Source organism: Brachyhypopomus gauderio, chromosome 4 (genome assembly GCF_052324685.1).
Source record: "Brachyhypopomus gauderio isolate BG-103 chromosome 4, BGAUD_0.2, whole genome shotgun sequence".
In the NCBI taxonomy this organism is placed as follows: domain Eukaryota; kingdom Metazoa; phylum Chordata; class Actinopteri; order Gymnotiformes; family Hypopomidae; genus Brachyhypopomus; species Brachyhypopomus gauderio.
The window spans coordinates 21,990,650-22,005,314 of NC_135214.1; the positions used below are offsets into that span (position 1 = coordinate 21,990,650).

Here is a 14,665-nt window from a genome sequence, read left to right on the forward strand (position 1 = left end):
TGTGGGTGTGGTGTTGTGTTCGTCCCTCAGGTGGGCGGAGCCCGCGATCCGTCTCACCTGAGGGTCGTTTGTTCATCTATATATGTCTTGTCTTTGTACCAGTTGACCGCTGATTATTATATCCTTAATTCGTATCAGTTCACGGGTTTTGGTTTGCGCACTTTACATATTAAACCATCCTTTTTCCTTGAGACTTGGCGTGATTGCTTCCATTTATTTTCGCTCACCCTAGCCATCACACAAACAACACAAAAAAATGTTTATAGGCCTACTTGCCAAGACGCACCGCGACGAGACGAGACAAGACGACACGACCGAAACAACAAACGGCTGAACTGTTTTTTTTTTTCGCCTTACGCATTTTAAATGGTATGCCATGTTGGTTCTTGTCTGGTGAAATGAAAGACGTTGATGACAACTTGTATTTTGTTTTATTCATCTTTATCTTTTTCAAAATACTCCCACACTTTTGAAGTTTTTTTATTAGCCATTATAATCTCGGCAGATGCGGACTATCCTGTAGCGTGTTCAGCTCCGCTAATTGGATTGTGCAACTGCAGGGTGTGATTTATTAATGTGTATTAAGGAAGATGCCTATTGTTAATGTGCACACATCATTTAAAAATACTTATTAACAGAAATAAGGATAATTTTATTTGACAAAAGGCTATATATAACGAAAACAAAGACATTTCATGTAACAACTAATGCTTAGCTGCATCCTTGGGCACCCCCATGCAGTTAGAATGGTACATTCGACTATGACGTTCATAGTCGACTAGGGGGTATAGTCGAATATAGTCGAATCAGCGACTATTGCAGGTCACCCCTAGTTCAATGGTCGACGGTTCCTCAGCGATAGGTTAAAAGCTCCCCTCAAGAGCGCAATGGTGCCTCACGGTGTCTTGTGCAGTAGACTCCACATGATCATGGAAGAGGCAGGGTTTGACTTCAGGTTTGTGTATGTGTGGTCTGCATCTATTTATGTAAATATATGTATTTCCTTTGGTTGTGGTTCTGTGTGCGTGTTCATCTGTCGCACCTGCTGGTGCCTCGTGATCGATATTTGTTGTACTTGGTTCTTGTTTATCTTAATGTTTATGTTAAGGCGTTTAAAGTGTGTTGATGTTGTGCGTGTCACTCATCTTTGTCGGAGTCCTCACTGAGTCCTCACTTTTAGCATAAACTTTCAAGCAATTCTGGATTCAATGGGTATCACTCAGAATTTGGTGGGTCCTACACAGGGGTGGAAAGTAACTAATTACATTTACTCACATTACTGTAATTGAGTACTTTTTATGAGTAATTTGTAATTTTCTGAGTAGTTTTTGAAATATGTAATTTTTACTTTTACTTGAGTAAATTTTTACCTAAGTAGTTTTACTTCACTACATTTGAACGCCCTCACGTTACTAAGTAAAAAATATTGATGGTGAAAAAATTTTATGCGGGCAGAAATTTAAACTTCTGTGTCCCAGAACTGAAAGCCAATTGCGTGGCCTTGCCTTGCGCGCGCCCTGTCCATTGTCTCATAATCAGGTCGTAACCTGGTGCACTTTAAAAAAAAATCTTCTATCTATCAGGTTCTGTGGGATCCTGTGGACATTTTATTGTGAAAAGTGGAATCCTGTGGGCACTGTATTTTGAATTGTTGAATCCTGTGAGCATTTTAATAGTGGAATCCTTGTCACTTAGGGCCACGCCCCCTCTCCTAGCTGTCACTCTGGGTTCCCTTGTGTCTGCGTTTACTTGCCTGTTTATCCCGCCCTGCTCGTTGTCTCTGTGATTTCCCATTGCCTGCCACGCCCCTGTCGTCATTGTTAGCACCTGTTCCCAGTTAGTTCTGTGTATAATAGTCCCGGTGTCTCCTGTGTCTGGTATCGGTTATTTTGTGCTGTTAGCCAACGTGCTTCCCGGTTGTGAGTTCGCTCTTTGTGCTTTTCGTTCTACGTTGTTCTCTGCCTGTTCCGTGTTTTCCGTTGTGTTCAGTTGTCTTATCCCTAGTATGCCTGTGTATATTTCTTGTCCGGACTGCCCTCCCATTATGACCCGTGCCTGCTACTTCCACTCTGCCATTGGAATTCCTTTGAATAAATTCCGCTCTCCTCAGCGTTTGTGTCTGCCTCCCTGTTCTGCCCAGCGCAGATCGTTACAATCCTGTGCATTTTGAGATGTGGGATCCTGTGGTCATTTTATATTTTATTTTGAGTTGTGGCATCCTGTGTGCATTTTATTGTGAATAGTGGGATCCAGTGAGCACTGTATTTTGAATAGTTGGATCCTGTGAGCACTTACTTTTAAATTGTGGGATCCTATGAGCATTTATTTTATTTTTGAGGTGAGATCCTGTGGGCATTTTATTGTGAGTAGTGGAATCCTGTTGCATTTTAGTTTGATTTGTGGCATCTTGTGGGCACTTAATTTTGTGTGCATTTTGTTTTTTGAATAATTTGTAATTTAAACTTCTTTATTCTTATCATAGTGTTGTCCGTTGGACAATAGGACTGAAAATTGTTTACACTTTATGGTACAGGTTGTGACTGTCCTTGTGCTGTGAGGAATTATGTTCCTGAGCCCAGCTGATCTTTTGCAAGTGTGGATGTGCACTTTAATATGCTTTGAAATCGATTAAAACAACTTGTGCTGAATTTGGTTCATGATTCATCCATGCATTAAATAACTGAAAGTAACTAAGTAACTTTTACTCAAATTACATTTTAAACGAAGTAATTTGTACTTTTACTCGAGTCAATTTTGAGATGGGTAATTTTACTTTTACTCTGAGTAGATTTTAGGCAAAGTAAAGATACTTTTACTCAATTACAATTTTTCAGTACTCTTTCCACCTCTGGTCCTACACATAATTGTAGTCATACTTTAGACTTGGTTTTATCGTTTGGTATTAACATCTCCAGTTTAGCGGTACTTCCTCAGAGCGAGGCCGTTTCTGACCACAGCCTCATAACGTACGAGTTGCGGTGAACGACGGTATTCATCGGCCACCCCGCTACCAAATTAAAGGAACTATAACACCCAATACCATTGCCGCACTCACTGATATTTTACCGGGTCTGACGAACATTGATCCACCTGCTCCGAAAGAACTAGAGCGTTTTACCGAGCACGTCGAGACTTCCCTTCGTACAGCTTTAGACAAGGTTGTGCCATTACAATATAAGAGAGCCACTGAGAGAAATCTGGTCAGCTCTGATGCCCTTTTAGAGTCCTTCTCCCCAAATTCGTCATGACTTTCATTGGTAGAATCTGCTAAGCCCTCCACATGCATACTAGATGCCGTACCAACCCATCTACTTAAAGAATTACTGCATAGCATTGTAGAACCTTTGCTTACCATAATTAACTATTCTCTGAGCCTGGACTACATTCCCAGTTCATTTAAACTTGGAGTCATCAAGCCACTAATTAAAAAACCTGGTCTTAATCCCCAGGAACTGTCCAACTATGGGCCAATCTCTAATTTGTCGTTCATATCTAAAATTTTTGAGAAAGTAGTTTTTTTCACAACTCTCTTCCTTCTGTCCTTACAGACAGAACATTATTAGTTATTTCAGTCTGGATTTAGACCCCATCACAGCACTGACTAAAGTACTGACCAATCTTAATTTCCTCTGATAAAGGACACGTTTATTTTCTCATACTGCTAGACCTCAGTGCTGCTTTTGACACCATTGATCATAATATTTTACTAAACAGGCTGGAGACATTGGCATAAGAGGTCAAGCACTCTCCTGACAGGTCCTACCTGACAGATCATTACCAATTTGTACTAGTAAATAATGATTGCTCAGAGCATACTAGGGTAAAATATGGTGTCCCACAAGGATCTGTACTGGGCCCCATATTATTCTCATTATATATGCTACCACTGGGCACTATAATTCGTAGGCATGATATTAGCTTACATTGCTACGCAGATGATACTCAGTTGTATATATCTTCCAATCCAGATGATATCACTACTACTCTCAAAATTGAGAACTGCGTCTAGGACTGGATGGTGTCTAATTTTCTTCAACTAAATTCAGATAAGACTGAGGTGCTGATTCTTGGGCCTAAAGCTGCTAGAAGCAATTGGGCTGATATTCCCCTTACCCTAGATGGGTTTTCAGTAACACCTAAATCTACTGCAAAAAGCTTAGGTGTCACTATTGATTCGGATCTTTCATTTGACACACATATATGCAATGTCACTAAGGCTGCCTTTTTCCATTCATGTAATATAGCCAAGCTGAGACACTTACTTTAGCTGATGCAGAGAAACTGGCCCATGCTCTTGTCTTGACTGTGCCCTAAACAGTCCATAAAGAAGCTACAACTGGTACAAAATGCTGCAGCTAGAGTCCTAACTAAGGCTACAAAATTCGATCATATTTGTCCCACTCTCGCTTCCGATTAAATATCGAATTGAATTTAAAATTCTTCTGTTAACATATAAGGCATTAAATCAGGGCTATTCAACTATATTTTTCTGTGGGCCAGATTTGGCAGAGAGCTCTGACCTGTGCGCCAGACAATTTTCAGAGCTATACCAATACTGTCATGGGGTGGTAGAACGTAAATTGTTGGGGGTGGCAAATGTAAATTCGAACGTAAAATGTTGCAAATAAAATGTTATTTATTTTTACGGGCCAGTACAAATTCATTAAAGGGCCGGTTCTGGCCCACGGGCCACCAGTTGAATAGCCCTGCATTAATTGGTCTTGCCTCATAATGTCTGAGTAAACTCATTGCTTACTACAACCCATCTTGCCCTTTGCGCTCCCAAAATGCTGGATTTCTCATAGTTTCAAAAATTTGTAAGACTACAACCCGGAGGAAGAGCTTTCTCCTTTAAAGCCCCTCAATTATGACACAGTTCCAATCTTTAAATCTAGACATAAGAATCACCAAGCCTTCAGTTAATATTCCCCTTGTAAGGTGTGGGGCTCGGGGGCCCCCAGACGTTGAGATTTCTGGTAATCTGAGATGTTGATGCTGTCATCCAGCTGTGTCATGGCATCACTCTAGTTGTGACTATGACTTGACTGGAAAGCAATGTCTCAGTGAGCCCTCATGACTGTCGTCACCTCTGGAACCCTCCCTTTAGTTATGCTGCTATAGATTAGCCTGCCATGGATGTACTAATGCCGGGGTTGGATGTGCCATTGCCGCATGGGATGTGCTAATGCTAGCTCCTACCTGAGGCTCACCATCTGCACTGAAGGGACTGTGACTACTTGGCCGGGGAACTAGAACCATAACTATAACCACCTTTTGTCCACAAATACGGACTTGTTCTAACGGGCCGCCCAATGGAGGATGGGTTCCCTTTTGAGTCTTGGTCCTCCCGAGGTTTCTTCCTAATCCCCACCATCATAGTGAGTTTTTCCTTGCCATTGTTGCCTTTGGCTTGCTCATTAGGGATCTGGACCCATAACGATTGTAAAGCTGCTTTGTGACAACATGTGTTGTAAAAAGCGCTATATAAATAAATTTGACTTTGAATTTGTGTTTGTGTCTTTCGTCCGTGCTAGCACTATATGCGCTTCCACTCACTAAATAAAAGTGCTGGTAAAAGTGACATCTCATCTCGGTATCCAGCCTTCCCCTTGCATCACAAAAAGACGAGCCCAAACAGGGTGCCTAAGGGAAAGCAATGGGGTAAGAAGGGCAAGAAACACTTTGCCCAACCCTCTGTGCTGTTCTCCTGTGGTGGTTCGGTTCGCAGCTGACCAACTGGTCAATTCCTCCCGGTGGCTAGTGATTCGGGGGTAGGGCTGGCCAGTCAGTGAGGGGTTCTCCTCAGCAACCACACACTCCCCCCTCAGGGCCCAAGAGACACCGCCGGCCCTGTGTGTCTGTGCTGTGTTTCCCAGTGGTTCTCCCTTACGCCATTTTATGACAGATGGTCACCTTCCATGATTATGGTTTACATAATAGCTTCTATTAATTATAGAATCATTAAATAGCTTCTAACAGGCATGAACAGGGTTCACAGTCATGGTCTTCAGTCTCCAGACCGACACCACGTGGCCACCGTGCCTCATACTGAGGGATGTGATGGAGCAGAACAAACACTCCAGCGAGAACAGTTAAGCGTGTTCGTGATACAGTCTAAAACATGTCACATTGCACTCAGAAACAGAACCGCTTTCTGAAACACATTTAACAATTTAACGACAAAACACTTGGCTGGTATGTTGGCTTCACTCTGCGTTTTGAAGGAGTTTCAGGAGAATGGCACCTACTAAGAACGAGGTTCCTCAACAGGGCCTGTGTTTTCAGATGCGTCCACATCACCATTAGTGCAGCTGCTTTGTGAAATTCTCGGAAATTACTCTGTCTGCGCGGCATGTGAGCTGCACTACCTCTCTGTTCTAGCATCATCTAGATGTCTGTGCACATCTTCTGCAATCACTCCTACAGTCCTCTGACATTGCGCTGTTCCCTGGAGGCATCTAAACAGCCTCTCTCGAGTCCCGAGGGAGATTCGATTACAGGAAAGGGGTGACTGCATTAAAGGGGCAGGGCTATTATGGAAGACGCTTCGTTGGAGTCGAGATCAGGGGGTATATGTGTGTCTCAGCACGGCTGCTGTGTCGGCTACCGTCCGGGTTAATGTTCCAGCACCTTGTGTCACGGTGCTGAGTGCACGGTGTATTGAAGGCGGGCTTTAGGTTATTGGGAAGGCTGCCTCTTTTTAGTGTTGTGTTTACTGGCAAAATATAAAGCTCACGTCCTTTATATGATGGAGAACACAGCTCTGAATTCGATTTCGAATTCGAGAAGGGGCTGGCCCCAGTTCTCACAATATCAGTGTATTTGTGTTTCATATGTCCACTTGATACGAAAAGGCACATTGTGTAAATCTGTCTGAATTTGAAAATTCTTCAGGCGGTTCATTTTCAATGGATATTTTGCTTTTCTTTGCCTTAACTCATCCCCTTGCCCAATGGTAGCGCTCCGATCTTAATATCTATCAAGTACTGCAAATGGGGAGACATTATTCCATAATGATCATTAAAGCAAGAGTCTTTAACAGAAGACAAATGTGACCTACACCAGCTGCTAAACTCATAAATCCATAACATATATTGTATAATGTTGGCCTGTGGCAGTCACAGAATAAAAATGCTCATATGGACGCAGGGAGACATTTTGCAAATGCTTTTGTACATTTTGCAAATGGTGATGTACAATTGTCTGTTGTTTCAGTTTTTGTCTGTTGCATTATCAATTGCTTATGTCATGTTTATCAAAATGTGTCTTACCCTCTAAAAAGGCTTTAGGTCATTGTCTGGGTCATTACATATAAAAGTGCTGAAAACAGTGTCATAATATCTCAGGCATAATTGTACTTTTTTTGTTGTTGTTACATGTTGCTCATTTATCCTAACATGATTAAATTGTTTGCAAAAGGGAATTTGTGTAGTGTAGAGGGGTGAGACTGTGTGGTGTAGAGGGGTAAGACTGTGGTGTAGAGGGGTGAGACTGTGTGGTGTAGAGGAGTAAGACTGTGGTGTAGAGGGGTAAGTCTGTGTGGTGTAGAGGGGTAAGACTGTGTGGTGTAGAGGGGTAAGACTGTGTGGTGTAGAGGAGTAAGACTGTGGTGTAGAGGGGTAAGACTGTGTGGTGTAGAGGGGTAAGACTGTGTGGTGTAGAGGAGTAAGACTGTGGTGTAGAGGGGTAAGACTGTGTGGTGTAGAAGGGTAAGACTGTGTGGTGTAGAGGGGTAAGACTGTGTGGTGTAGAGAGGTAAGACTGTGTGGTGTAGAGGGGTAAGACTGTGGTGTAGAGAGGTAAGACTGTGTGGTGTAGAGGGGTAAGACTGTGTGGTGTAGAGGGGTAAGACTGTGTGGTGTAGAGGGGTAAGACTGTGGTGTAGAGGAGTAAGACTGTGATGTAGAGGGGTGAGACTGTGTGGTGTAGAGGGGTAAGACTGTGTGGTGTAGAGGGGTAAGACTGTGTGGTGTAGAAGGGTAAGACTGTGTGGTGTAGAGGGGTAAGACTGTGTGGTGTAGAGGGGTGAGACTGTGTGGTGTAGAGGGGTGAGACTGTGTGGTGTAGAGGGGTAAGACTGTGGTGTAGAGGGGTAAGGCTGTGTGGTGTAGAGGGGTAAGACTGTGGTGTAGAGGGGTAAGACTGTGTGGTGTAGAGGGGTGAGACTGTGTGGTGTAGAAGGGTGAGACTGTGTGGTGTAGAGGGGTAAGACTGTGGTGTAGAGGGGTAAGGCTGTGTGGTGTAGAGGGGTAAGACTATGGTGTAGAGGGGTGAGACTGTGTGGTGTAGAGGGGTGAGACTGTGTGGTGTAGAGGGGTAAGACTGTGGTGTAGAGGGGTAAGGCTGTGTGGTGTAGAGGGGTAAGACTATGGTGTAGAGTGGTGAGACTGTGTGGTGTAGAGGGGTGAGACTGTGTGGTGTAGAGGGGTGAGACTGTGTGGTGTAGAGGGGTAAGACTGTATGGTGCAGAGGGGTAAGACTATGGTGTAGAGGGGTAAGACTGTGTGGTGTAGAGGGGTAAGACTGTGGTGTAGAGAGGTAAGACTGTGTGGTGTGAGGCTGAGGGGACAAAACAGAGGAAGAGCTAGGAGGGTCCATGTCCATAGGTTTGTCCCAGGTGAACTAAGGGCAACAATTGTGGACCATGTTTTACATGTAAGTCATGGTCTCACAATGGCTGAAGCTGGTCTCTGGGTGCAGCCGAATATTGGAACAATCGTTCAAACATTTCATAGAAAAAACGTATATGTAATTCAGGAATGTGCACTCTACTGTAATGCGGCATAAATTCTGAAATGTTATTCAATTGTATGTTTTGCATTTTTGCATTCTTACACCATACAGGACATCAAGACCAGATCATAGGGGGGCAGATGTTTCACACCTCAACAAGAAGAGGTTGGTTGTTTTGAATGTGTAGAGTAAGTTTCTAATTTTACAGTTTTTCCTGTCAAACAGTTGTCTGTCGGTACTGGTTATTGAATGAATGAATTTCTTGGTTTGCTGGAATGTTTCAGGTTGGTGGTATATGTATCTGTCTTTAGTGAGTTGTAATTCTCTCTTTGTGTCTGTATATTCCTGGCCTGTTTATTGGTTTAAACTTCCTGTTTTTTCCCTGTTTGTTGCTATGGATATCCATAATGGCTATATGAATCTGGACGGTGACCCTGACTCTGATTATGGATCTGACCTTAATGAACCTCACACTGCACGTGTCCAGCTCATCACTGACGCTTTACAACCATAAAGAAATTGCAATATACCTTGTATACCTGCATATTACTAGCGTAATATTAGAATGATAGTGTGTATCAAAGATCTAGCTTCCTATTGTTGTAAAACAGCACATGCAATATTCTAGACAGACAGACAGACAGACAGACAGAACACAGACAGACTGATGGATATCCATCATTGTTCCCTCTGGGGATATTTGTTACAGCTACAAATGCAGAACAGACACACACACACACACACACACACACACAACAGACACACACACACACAGACACACACACACATCTGCATAATGATGCTGCAAAGCCTTCTCAAGTCATGCACATTACATACACACATTTACACACAGAACTATATACACACACACACACACACACACACACACACACAGACAGATGCTATGATTCATCTTTTTGGATAATCAATGCCAGACAAATTACATATTTTTCCATCTTGCTGTATACAATCAGCAGACATTAAGCAAAACAAAGCCTGCCACAAACAGACAGACCTGATTTCAATGAGGGGAGAGAGGAGAGAGAGAGAGGGGAGGGAGGAGAGAGAGAGGGGAGAGGAGAGAGAGAGAGGGGAGAGGAGAGAGAGAGAGGAGAGAGAGGGGAGGGAGGAGAGAGAGAGAGGGGAGAGGAGAGAGAGAGAGGGGAGGGAGGAGAGAGGAGAGGAGAGAGAGGGGAGAGCGGAGAGAGAGCGGAGAGAGGGGAGAGAGAGAGGGGAGGGAGGAGAGAGAGAGGGGAGAGGAGAGAGAGAGAGGGAAGAGAGGAGAGGGAGAGGAGGGAGAGGGGAGAAAGAGGGGAGAGAGGGGAGAGGAGAGAGAGAGAGGGAAGAGGAGAGAGAGAGAGAGCGGAGAGAGGGGAGAGAGAGAGGGGAGAGAGGAGAGGGAGAGGAGGGAGAGGGGAGAAAGAGGGGAGAGAGGGGAGAGAGAGAGGGGAGGGAGGAGAGGGAGGAGAGAAAGAGGGGAGAGTGGAGAGAGAGGGGAGAGTGGAGAGAGAGGGGAGAGTGGAGAGGGGAGGGAGGAGAGGGAGAGGAGAGAGAGGAGAGAGAGAGAGAGGGGAGAGTGGAGAGAGGAGAAAGAGGGAAGAGAGGAGAGTGAGAGAGAGAAAGAGAGGGGAGGGAGAGAGGGCTGGTTCAGCATGCCTCCACATGTCCAGGGTCATGTACATGGTCATGTTCATCATCCCCACGTTCATCATGAATATGTAATGTAATCTGCAAGATCAGTGTGCTCCACAATTAACCTCACTCAACTCACTCAAACTCACTCAACTCACTCAAACTCACTCAAACTCACTTAAACTCACTCAAACTCACTCAAACTCACTCAACTCACTCAACTTACTCAAACTCACTTAAACTCACTCAAACTCACTAAACTGACTCAAACTCACTCAAACACACTAAAAACTCACTCAGACTCACTCAACTCACTCAAACTCACTCAAACTCACTCAAACACACTCAAACTCACTCAAACTGCAGGCATCCAGCTCCCCTCAGATCTGCTAGAGCTGAATGACCAGGGTGATATTGGTGGGGTCACTACCACAAAAAAAGCACAAAATCAATAATTTTATTAAAAGGTCAGCAATAAATGAATTTCCTCAACAATTTGTTTTAATTCAATCACAAAAAAAGTTTAACTAAGCCTAATATCGACAGACATGCGGTCAACCAAACCAAACAATGTCACCATCCAGCACAATGTGTGTGGATAAATAACTCCTCTGGATTAGGTGCCATTGAAAGAAAATGATGAATATTTCGTTGTTCTGTTCTATGTGAAAAGAACATTATCAAGCATTATACACTATAAGCTCTATACACCTGTCTGCTGTAACAGCTTCTTAACACTGTGTGTGTGTGTGTGTGTGTGTGTGTGTGTGTGTGTGTGTGAGTGTGTCTGTGTCTGTGCTGTTGTAACTGCTGTCATAAATGCAGAAAAGTGTAGATTATGGCAATATTAAGAATACTTTTGACAATGTGTCTTACTGTAATTACTATAATCTTACATAATCTATAATCTTAAAGTCTGACATACAGAAATACAGATAATACAAATACCAAGTACCACATGTGCTGAGGGCTTGTGAACCCTGTAACATGTGGAGAAGGTTCTGGTATGACTTACTGTGGGCAGAAGCTTAAATTCCATAATGATTCTGAGAAGTGTTTGGATTTTTTGTTATTTTGTTATGAGCACACGCTAATCCAAATAAAGTATTAAAATATATGTGTGTGTGTGTGTGTGTGTGTGTGTGTGTGTGTGTGTGTGTGTGTGTGTGTATCATGAGTACACTTCAGACAGTTAATGAGAAGAGTTCCCAGAACCTCCCTCTCTGGTGACTTCATAAGGCAGATATAAGACACACTGCACAGGGGAGCAGATTTATCACTGTCACGCAGGAGCAGGGAGGCATCGTGGGGGGCCGGCAGGAAGAAAAAAGATGATCACAAATTTGTCATAATTTGTCCAATTGCTCAAGCTCTTCTTATGTATTTCAACACCTACACCAGCTCCAGTCTTTAGTCATTTTGCATTGCCCACACACACACACACACACACGCACACACACACACACACACACACACACACACACACACACACACACACAAGTGCATGGAAACAGGTGGCAGTGCAGTTCGTAACGATAACATGGACGTTCCAGTCTCTCTACAGGAGCCACCCAACAGGGACCCTCACACACTTCTGCACCGCCTGGTTTGGATGGGCATGAAAATCTTATTTGGGGACTCCTGAAATCAGCCTGTAACTGCACATTACATTGGTGTGGAATTAAGTCCTGCCCTGCTGGAGAGAGAGAGAGAGAGAGAGAGAGAGAGAGAAAGAGAGAGAGAGAAAAAGAGAGGGAGAGAGAGAGAAAGAGAGAGAGAGAGAAAGAGAGGGAGAGAGAGAGAGAGAGAGAGAGAGAGAGAGAGAGAGAGAGAAAGAGAGAGAGGAACCCCATCTGAGAAGGAGCAATTACCTCTGAATCCATCTGTGGCCATTTTTACCTGTGGCCATTAAACTGTACAACTCCTCTTTAAATGCATAATGCTCAATATTCATCTGTGTAATGTTTACTACTAGTATTACCTTCAAATGTGCAATACTATTATTATTACAAGATTATACAATATTATTATTACATTTCAAATGTGCAATACCCTCTCAATAACAACAACAATTGCATCTGACACTTCACACTTTATTTTTATTTTTATTTCTACTGACACTTTATTTTTATTTCTATTGACACGTTATTTTATTTATTTCTATTTCTTCTTCTAAACTTTGTTTGATTTGTCATTTAATTATGTAAATATTTTTGGTATTTTTATAGTGTATTTTTATTAAGAGGAGCAGCTGTAACAATTGCAATTTCCCCCAGGGGATTAAAAAAGTATTTCTGATTCTGATTCTGATTCTGATTCTGATCTCAAGCACAAATATTTATGGGGCTGAGAAGAGAGACAGAGAGCAAAGAGGTGGAGCTGAAAGAGGTGGAGCTGGTGGAGCTGACAGAGCTCACGGAGCGCCGGTGAGCTGATGGAGCTGGTGGAGGTGGTGGAGCGCCGGTGAGATGACAGCATGCGCACGTTTTCGTGAATGGCTCTGTGCACGAAGACTGTAGTGGACTTGTGTGTATATGAGAGAGAGAGAGAGAGAGAGGAAGGGAGAGAGAGAGAGAAACAGAGAGGCGCAATAGATTGCGAAGCCAATTCCAGTAGGCTGAGAAGGAGCTCTGGTTTGAGTAGATAAGGAGGGGATCTATCTCTCTCTCTGCTGCCAGCCAAATATGTATTCAACAGCTCTACACACACACACACACACACACACACAAATATACACACACACACACACACACATATATATATATATACACACACACACACAATATATATATATATACTGTATATATACACACACACACACACATGCACAAACAGATCTGGGCATTCCAGTGTTGACAAGGCTTCACCTTCCACAGGCTTGACGTTATTTGGAGCCTCACAGGGATGTTCAGTAATTACCTTCTTGTCTCCAGCACACACTCAGTAAATGCCAAATGCAGAGTCAGGGACTGCCCCTCAGAGTCTGATCCGATTGGACGGTTGAGGTCATAGCTACAAACGAAGCGGCCAATGGGATGCAAGGAAGTTTGATTTTCTCCTTGATGCTTAAAGCCCTCGTCAGACAGAGAAAGGCCTCTGAGGTCATCTGAAGTTTTCGCTGGGTACTGCCTACAGCGATCCAATGGCAAGACCTCACCGTCTGAGGTTAGAGGAGGTCTAAAACACCTGAGCAATAGATTGGATAGATTGCATATGAATGGTTGAATAAGGGAAGAGATAAAGGCATTTTGGTTCTATGAAACAGGATATTACAGTAGATGCCAAGTCTACTTCAACACTGATGAAATGAGGAAGCACCCTGAAGACCTTCAGGTGATATCAGGGCAGTGGTATATAACAGCTTATTGACAAAAGAGTTGTGAAGATAATGGTATTGATTTGGTTATATGCATATCAACTTGTGACTGCCTGCGAGTGGTAGAACACAGTTGAATAAAACATGCAGGAGAACACTGGAAACACTGAAGTCAGGAAGTGTTCACATTATACTGAACGGTTCTGGACGGTTCTGAAACTTTCAGTTCATGGGGAGCTAAATGTGGTGCTTGAGGCGATGGTGAAGCCTGGATGATCTCACGTGACTGTCCGCTGTAGTGCAGTGTGTCTTTATTCTTCACAAAACAAGAACTGTAACAAAGTGGCTATTTATAAAAATATAAACCTTCAGTTTGGTGGGAATACAGCAGACTATAGCAGACTACTGCAGACTACAGCAGACTACAGCAGACTACAGCAGACTACTGCAGGCAGGGTTCTTATCATACCTACAGACCATATAACAGGAACACATTGTATGTGGGTGTGTACATGTGCATGCATATGTGGGCACTATATGTCAAGACAGAGATGTGCAGAGGGAGAGAGAGTGTGTGTGTGTGTGTGTGTGTGTGTGTGTGTGTGTGTGTGTGTGTGTGTGTGTGTGTGTGTGTGTGTGTGTGTGTGTGTGTGTACGTGTGTGTCTTGTGTGTGTGTGTGTGTGTGTGTGTGTGTGTGTGTGTGTGTGTGTGTGTGTGTGTGTGCGTGTGTGTGTGTGTGTGTTCACAAGCATGTAGAACACCACTTTGTTCACTCAAGTGAACAAAGATTGAGAGAATCCTTGCCCATTATTCCATAGCCATTATCCTGCACATAGCCACTACCTTTTTAAATGTTATTCATTCAGAATATTAAATACAAAAATAAACTTCAATTTCTGGTAACAGTGTGTGTGGAGAGGGAATGGTATGGCCATGTGTGCAATCCTCAACAAATACTTTTCAACATTTTGACATGAAATGGG

At 43.3% G+C, this 14,665-nt stretch overlaps 1 protein-coding gene across 1 annotated transcript in view; it reads right to left on the reverse strand.

Moving 5' to 3' along the window:
• cacna2d3a (calcium channel, voltage-dependent, alpha 2/delta subunit 3a) overlaps window positions 1-14,665 on the reverse strand; it is a 242,577-nt gene that overhangs the window by 150,480 nt on the left and 77,432 nt on the right. The gene's annotated exons all lie outside the window — the stretch shown is intronic.